Source organism: Pinus tabuliformis, chromosome X (genome assembly GCF_031772625.1).
Source record: "Pinus tabuliformis cultivar Carrire ecotype Pingquan chromosome X, CPIR1, whole genome shotgun sequence".
NCBI lineage: Eukaryota > Viridiplantae > Streptophyta > Pinopsida > Pinales > Pinaceae > Pinus > Pinus tabuliformis.
This window is the reverse complement of record NC_142308.1, coordinates 492,310,285-492,319,469: the sequence shown is the minus strand read 5'-3', so window position 1 is coordinate 492,319,469 and position 9,185 is coordinate 492,310,285.

The window sequence follows — 9,185 nt, the reverse complement described above, 5'->3', positions numbered from 1 at the left end:
CTGAAATATGTATATTACTCATATGGAATATAAATATATTTCTCATGTATTGGAATATAAATATATGAGCGAGGAGTGGGAAATGAGCCACAATAAGTCCTTAGAAAATTGACATGAAGAAGATAAGTGCAAAAAATAAAAAAGGTGAAAATGGAAAAATTGAGAAGAAATACAAGGGAAAAATGGTGAAACAACAAATTAGTAATCCATGGGAGGAACAATGATTAGAGATAGAGAGGGAAGATGTTCCCACATCCTAGGGGTAACAAAGGTAGACATTAGAACTCTCACTCACGCAAGTGTAGCTAAACAAACATTAAGCTCTATGCCAGTCATGAGAGGGAGGGAATTTGGGAAAGAAATGTGAGAACAAGAATTTAAATGGAACAAAGCATTGGGATTACAATCCTTGCTCGTCGAGTTTGGGTACTTCCTTTGAGGCCTATTGAAAAATTAGGAACGATCTATCTATGTATCTTGTTATATAATTAGTTTGCAAAATAGTTGCAAGTATCTATGTTAGAGCATGTATTTTGTGAAATGTTTTTTACTCATCCTACCTATCTTTAGATGGAGATGAACAAATATGAGTACTGGAGATAGAATTCTCCCATTTTTTTGTTGTAACAAATTGTACAGGTATAGCCATGTCCATCATTAAGTATGCCCCAACTGTATCGACAATATTCCCAAACCAAAAAACAATTAGTACTAAAAAGCATAAAAAATCCAACATTGCATACTAAAAGAACATATTAATAAAATCTGCATGGTGAAAATCAACACGAAAGGTTATAACGCATAAAGGTTTGCAATAGAAATCAGCCTTAAAACTCCCGCGGCCAAGAAAAATAATGATAATAAGCCCGTGTCTCCCTTGGAATTTTATGTATTAAGATGAAACCCCAAAATGCAAAGCCCTAGCCGAAAATAAGTGAGAACCCCTCGCATCAGTCAAAGAAGAGGCTTCTGCCCTGCAAAAATGCTCAAAATTTCAAAGCGACGTCCTTAAAATGTAGAGACCTACATATATTCACAAGAGCTAAGAAGGAAGATGACATTTTACTATTTGCGAGTAGGTAAATAGCCTGATCATGATTTAAGTAATGTTTTGATCAATTTTGAGGGTTGTGGCTTGCAATTCAACTCAAAAAAATTATAATGTAATTAACTTATTTATTCTTTATCTTACAATATTTTTTGAATTGCCAGTTTTTACATCTTAGTATCATCCTCCCAGCAATCTGAGCGCAAAGAAGCCTATCATGTGGCAAGGAATCTTTTTTCTACTAGGGTTTTGGATTTTAGACCATCATTGGAAAACTTGGCTCGGTGTGAATAAAAATAAGTTTTGAATATTTAGTTTTTAAATATGTACTAATTAAAAAAGATTTTATATAACATTTGAAACTAAGGAGAGATTTAGTTTTCAGTTTTGAATATTTATTTTTTAAATGTATATTAATTAAAAAAGTCTAGGGAGAGATGTAGTTTTGAGAGATATTAGTAGATAAGTGTTGTTATGATTTTCCTTAGTGAATTTCAGTTTTAAAATTGTCTATATTGACAAAAATTATTACAAAATATTTAAATTTTAAATTGAATGTACATGGTCACCTTAGGTACTATGATTGTTTCCTTAACATGATAAAAAATGAACTAGCTAGAATCTAACAACACTTTAGGATACCCCTAAGGACACATATAAAATAATAATTATAGTTATCATATTAAAATAATAATTTATGTTTTAATTTAACGGAGTCAACATAATATTATATTGCATGATGGTTAATTTTCATGTATATATATATATATATATATATATATATATATATATATATATATATATATATATATATATTTTTGTGAGTGACCTCCTTGTGGAAAAATATCATGTTTGAGTGATGATTATATAAATAAACCATTACAAATTTAATTATATCTCAATTCAAAAATTGAAAGTGAAGATAATCATTCACTCACAAATTTGGACAACTTGTAATTATAATTATCAAATCACTTTCCCTTTATATAATATTGTCTCATCAATAATTTTTATATCAAGTTAATTAATTATAATTTAAATGAATTTAAAAAATTAACCATTAAGATACAAAGTGATTAATTCATTAATATACCATATTTTACTGTACACAAACTATAAAATATAAAGAAACAAAAAAATCATTTTTCTCATGATATTAGAAAACCTGAAATCCCCCAACAACTACTAGTGCTTCTAGCTTTTCTTCAGCCCCATAATTGATATTTTTCATATTATTGATTTTTACTTTAATTTAAAATGAAAAAAAAAAGATTAATTAAGTGGATAGATGTCTTTGTTTTGGAATAGGGTTTCGCAATCATGATCAACCTATGCAAACCTACCAAGTGATATGTAGAATATGTGCACTTAATAGGCAAGGGTCATAGATGTTTCACCTGATCAAAACCATAATCAAAAGTAAACCATATCCCTATATAAAAAAACCTTACATTTTGCAAATCCAATAAACTATATGCCTATGTAAAAAACCTTACATTTTGCAAATCAGAGTATACTACTTTAAGAATTCACAATATACCTCTCTTTTGATACAAACCAACCTAGATCCATCCTTAGTTAAGGTGAATGGGAAATGAGAATCAAAACTGATGGTTTCGACGCATAGGAAGAGGAAGAGGGAGAAGATGGATCTAGGCTAGTTTAATTCCCCCTTTAAAAAGACTATATTCCACATGAATATCATGGGAAATACCATGGGTTCTCATAAACCTGGAGCTCAAAAACCACTGGTAACTTCACAGAACAAGACAACATCCTTGGATGCAATAAGAAAAACCTCCCAAATGATAGCTAGAATATGGGCACTTAATAGGCAAGACCATAATCAAAAGTAAACTATATCCCTATGTAAAAAAAATATTACATTTTGCAAATCCAAGTATACTACTTTAAGATATTCCTATGTAAAAAAAATCTTACACTTTGCAAATCCAAGTATACTACTTTAAGAATTCATAGCATACCTCTCTTTAGATATACACGAGCCAAGATCCATCCCTCTCTAGGCTTGAGAGAACGACAGTTAAGGCTAATGCGAAATGTGAATCAAAACTGAGGGAGAGAGAGAGAAAGAGGGAGAATGAGAAGATGGATTTAGGATGGTATAATTCCCCCCTCTAAATAGGCTATAGTCCACATGAATACCATGGGTTCTTATAAACCTTGAGCTCAAAAACTAGTAATGGACAAAACAATATCTCTTGATATAATAAAAAAATAATAATGTAGAATTTTCATTTTTAGATAGAGCTGTTTTTATTTTTATTTCAAATTTACCTTTACTCAACAAAAATTGATTAAAAAAATAATAACCTAAAATTTTTACAATAAAATAATAACGTAGACTTTTCATTTTAACATAGGGTTATTAATTATCAAATCTCTAGATAGATCCAAAGTTAAAATGGATCTAGGTTTGTTTAATTATTAATTTTATTTTTTTAATGTAATTTATATTTTTATGTAATTTCATTGAGTCAAAATATTTTAATTTTTAATTAATTAATTAATCAATTTTTTTTAATTTGATTGAGTCATAATGTTTAGATATCATAACATGACATTACAATATCTTTTCCATACAAAAAATGTAATAATATTAAATTAAAAAAAAAAAACTATAAAATATTTTGATTGTAAAATGAGAGATGGTTTTTGGGCATGTGGTATTGATAAGTCATGGTATTGGCCCATGGAATTGTAACAAAACATGTTCACAACTTAATAATGTCCATGGTAAAGTGGGGGTGAATATCCATGGTTTAAAAAATTGTTATATTATAAGTATTAAATTTTTATGTGCTTATTAATAAAGTTTAAATATGGTTACAAAATTATTAGACTAACTTATATGATAAAATGGATCTTAATTTATAACTATTATTTATATCTCATATATTTGAATGTGATAAGGGATTTAGATATATCTTAAAAGTACTTATAATATTTTTGCTTTTAGATTTAATTAAAAAATGTTATATAATTAAATTCAAATAAAATATTTAGAAATATTTTGATTGTGAAATGAGAGATGGTTTTTGGGCATGTGGTATTGGCCCATGGTATTAAAAAAAATTGTGCCATTAAATCATTTTAATCTCCTAAACCAGGGGCAAACATCAAAATTCGGTGATTTTAAGGGAATATGATTTCCCAAAACCAGTGAATCGGGCCAAATGAAGGTTTGGTTAGTTTATCCGCTCATTTTTTATTTTGGCTAAAATCAAAAAGTTAATTATTTCTTAAATAAAATTGGGGCTAATTATATGAAAAGGGTTTTTAATAAAAAAATTTCCCTCTTAAAATGTAAAACCCCTAAAATTTCGCCTTGGGCTATAATTCGCCCCTAAGATTTACCATGTTTTCTACCTTTTCGAGTTCGAGAGACACAAATGTATGAAAAGGGACCATGGGGAGTTTTCTTTTCCGTGTCTTTTTCAAACTCTCTAAACATGAAAAAGATACGAGTTACACCTTTGTCGGACTCGTTAAAATATTGAACGACATTGTTTTCGTCACTATGACAGGACATGAGCTTCTCCTTCCTATGGCTCATTAAACTTACTAGGTCAGACTCATCTGAAGGATGAACTTATACTACAAGCACATGCTATCCCCTTCAAGCTTGTGATAAAAAATAATTAGGGTACCTGGCAGAAATGGTGGGGGAAAGTGGGAAATTCTATCAGTCATGTCGGAAGCTCAATCTTGAACATGACACTTTCTGCTTAATGTCGGGTTTGGATATCCTCTTTTTCATCATTGACCTTCCTGGGTTGGGCCATTCATTTTTAACTTCCATTTGATCTCTTCCACATCATCATGACCATCGATCCTGTGGGTCCAAAAGCTGCCAAACTCCAGAGTCATGTCATTGATATGTTCAAGAGTTAGTCCTTCTACAGTTACACTTACTCCTGATTCTCTGTATCATCTAAAATCATTTGCATCCCTTTGTCTCACATCAATGATGTGGGATACTTCATGGGCCTCCTTCGACAAGGTCACTTCCTGTCAACTTCAACTCATTATCTAAGAAGTTGGCCGAGAGACTCCTTTCCAATACCTTAGAGCCTGCATGCCCTAATGGAAAGTTCTTTGCACTCGATGACAAGTTCACATCATTGGCTTTCAATCGCGTTATTTTGCAGGTGTTTGACTTCAGTTCCTTTATTCACATTCCATGAAATGTGCTACTGGTACCTTGAGAGACATTGTCATTATTGGTGGTTTCTCTCATGCTTGTTAATGGTTCACATCATTGACCGGTAATCAAGCGACTTTCTAGCATGTTCGACTTCAACACATTCATTCACATGTTAGGATTTGTACTTTGATCAGGTCATTGGGAGTGCAAGACCCTGGGCTCAGATTACACAAGTCCAGGTTGCAAGGCAATGTGGCATGATCATGTTGATATACATGTCTCTTTCAGATGGATGGCTATGACCATACCATGAGTTGTTATATGTGATCTTTCTCACTATTGGATGGTTGCACCCATGCCTTGGATCCATTTATATGATCATTCTCTAGATGGCTGCGCCCATACCACGATTCATGTATCATTTTTAAGATTTTTAAGTGATGTATATGTATCTATGCTTGCTTGTAGGTTTTTCAATGACAGACTTCCGTTCCCGCATCCACTTGTAAATCATTTCACCCCACTCTAGTTCGGCCTTCATGCTTTAGGGGGCATCTATTACACAACATTTTGTCACTGTCCTTGTACTACGTATCCATGATCATGGAGGATCTCTACAGTGAACCCTACATGCTTTCCCATCATGAAGAAACTCCCAGTATGTCCCTCTTCATGAGATGAATAATTCCCCTTTGCATAATTTCCCAAGAATCTTACTTTTACCGCAGTTTACAAGACCAATGCTACTGACCAGTTTCCTCCTTGCGCCGATTTTCAGAGATTAAAAATAGCACTAATGCCGTATGGAGCGAGTGATCCCTTTTCCAGTCACTCCAATCCACTTTTGGCAAGTTTTTTAAATATGGAGTTGAAGCTTCAAGCTCTAGAAACTTTGTAATGGAAGTCTGGTAGATGGTTGAGCTGGACGAAGCCGAAGAAGTCAGTTTGGGCTCCTTTCCCCTATTAGGATGGAACAAACTCAAGAGATAAGACCTTCTCCCATGATGAGAGGAACCATCTGCTATCCATCCAAGCTATATAAACCTCTCTTTTCCCAAGCTAAACTAATTTCAGAGTGAATTTGAATGATCAACAAGATATCTATAGTTTGTAGCCTTCTAATGTATGTTTGAGGGAGAATAGTCTGTTTTCGTTTGGTTTTAAACTAAAGGGACGAGGCCTTAAAACTTCCATTGTTGGGGCTATCCATGAGATGCTAGCAAAAGTGTGGGAACCTAGATACGTCGGAGGAGACCAACAATGTCAAGGCATTGGTTTTAATTTCTTTCTGATTTATATGAATACAATTATTGATTAATTTCCTACATGAAGTGTTATTTTACATCATTATGGCTTAATGTTCCTTGACATGTTAAGTAGGCTAAATACAATATTATATGTTATCATGTTTGTTGTTGTTGTTTGTTTACTTGTTTCAGGTATTGGAAGGAACGAAATGAAAGATAGTTGGAGTAAGGAAGCAGGATCATCACCAAGCGGAATATCGTTCCAAGAGGTAGGCCCTCTTAATTGATTCTAGCTTAAGGAGATTTTCCATAGATTGTTTGTTTGTGGCTAGACCCGCTCTCTCGAGCTAGAGGAATTGTTTGTGTCCGCACTCAAAATTTACCTACACCACAGCTCCCAAAATCTTATACAATGAGTTATGAGGTTTCATAAATATAAAATGGTGGGGTGACCCTTAACATTCCCCTTTGTTACTCTTCACCTATGCTCATGACTCTTCAACTACTACATGACTGTTATATCCTAGTATCGACACTTGGTATTTCACCTTTACAACACGTTTATATTAAAATCTTTACATGTACCCATGTGAGACAAAAATAGGCTTGAGTAAGCCATGCAAGACATTACTGACACTCGGACAGGTGTGGGAAGACTAACTCTTTGACATGCTCATGATGATTGACGGTGGCAAACTGATGACCAGCTTGGTAGTCTATTATGGTGTCCACATGCTCTATGGTGACAACCTTCTGAAAGTGAACTTTTGCTCTGTTGCATCTGGGTACACTGGTTTGGTACCTCTGTCCAACTCATTTGATAACATGCGCATTGTAGCCTTGAGTACAACCAGACTAGTAAAATACTAATGCATAGTGTCTGCACTGATCTCCAAGTCTGCACTGGTGGCTACAAGCATTAACTAATCAAAATACATGTCTAGCTCCAGTCGGACTTGGTTCTTTGACTTCGCCCCAATGAGTGTGCCAATGGATGGGATCTCATGCGTGTGCACAATGACATCCTTGCTAATGAAAACTCATGCATGTGAAGCTTGCAAACTAGTGATGAATTAAGATAGTTCCTCATAGTTCTGGGTCTGACTCCAGATGTGTGCCTTTAAGTCTACTCGCCTTTAGCTTCATCATATTTGGCAAGTGAAATGGGTCTCCTTTGTACCTCATTTGCATGTGGTCGAAAATAGTGTGTAGATCTTCCAAGATCTGTGCTCTCCTAGAACAACACTGCTGCCAGCCGTTGAGATGGACAATTGACTTATTCACGGTGACGAATCTAGAGTACAACTTGTGCATGACTATCTATAGAGATAATACTTCATCTAATATTGCTATCGTCAACTCTGCTTTGGCAGATGTTGCAACCTTCTCTCCACCCTGCTTGGCTGCTTGTAACTCCTTAGCCATGCCCTCATTCTCAGCTATCAAGAATCTAACACTCGAGTTAGTGGCTTTAGCATATGCTTTGGTGGCATCGGCCAATGTGGTTGGATGTCTGTGCACATCAGACATGATCACTCGCTCTTCAAACTAAACAGGTGATGCATGGACATATAAGGTAGGCACTTTGTGCGACTGCACAACTTTATGTTGTGACTCTTTGAAATATATGTTGTGCGTCTCCACTTTTGGATTGTCTTGAAGGATTTTTGTGTCTCCTTGATTACTTGGGACTTTCTCTGCTTCTAGATCTAGTAAAGTCAGTGGGGTAACTTCTTGGTTCTAAGGCACAAGGTCAATATCCTGATCTCACTCTTGATGAACCATATCTGTGTCCATCTTCTCTAGCATCTATTCAATCTCCTGAGTCAAATCTTTCTCCTGCAACTGTTCACCCTGTCTTCTTTGTGCCAATTGCTTAGATGAGTTGACAATCTGTATGGGGGTAGTTTCATCGATATGTGCATGCTGCATGTCCTATTGTATATGTTTCAGTTGCACTTCCTTCTCTCTTCTGCACAACTCTTGTTCCTCCCTAATTTTCCACTTCAACTCCTACAACTCTTTTTATGTTTCCTCCATCTTCTGCTTCTCTCTTTACCTCTGCGCAATCCTTCTGTTGCACTGTCACTTCTTAGCCTCAATCTCGAATACTATTTTAAACACAAGTGGATCTACTTTGAACTTGCAACTTTGCTCCATCTTTGCATTGTCAACAACCTTCCTCTTCCCTTTTTCACACGTAGTTCTACTACCCTCTCCTACTACTGATGATGGTGCTCTCTAAGATGCTACTTCCTTCTGCTTTGCTAACCACTCTACGACTATGCTGACTGGTTCACTGAGCCTTGAGAAGTGATAGCAGTATCTCCATGGGTCTTCGTGAGGCCAATGGCATGCCCCGTGGATCCAAGGATGTTACACTCTCACACAGTGCTCCTTCACTAAGAAATGCAGGTCATACGGATTGAAAGTTCTAGTGTTGAAGGCAAATCTTTGGAATTCACCTGTCTCAGCCTCAAAATGCTTGGGATTCTTGATCTCATATAACCCAATCCACAAAGGAAGGGCGAGCCAAGGTACCTTCTTCTTCTTGTGCAGTCTAGCTGACAACCCTGTCGAGATGTGATATGACACTTCTTGCATGATGAGCTTACCAATGGAAAAATTCGGCAAAAAATGCAAAGCCTTCTCTGCGTTGTACATCCATATGAAGGTGCCAAGGGGTGAGGCATACCAATCTTCTATACTGATCAATGTCTAC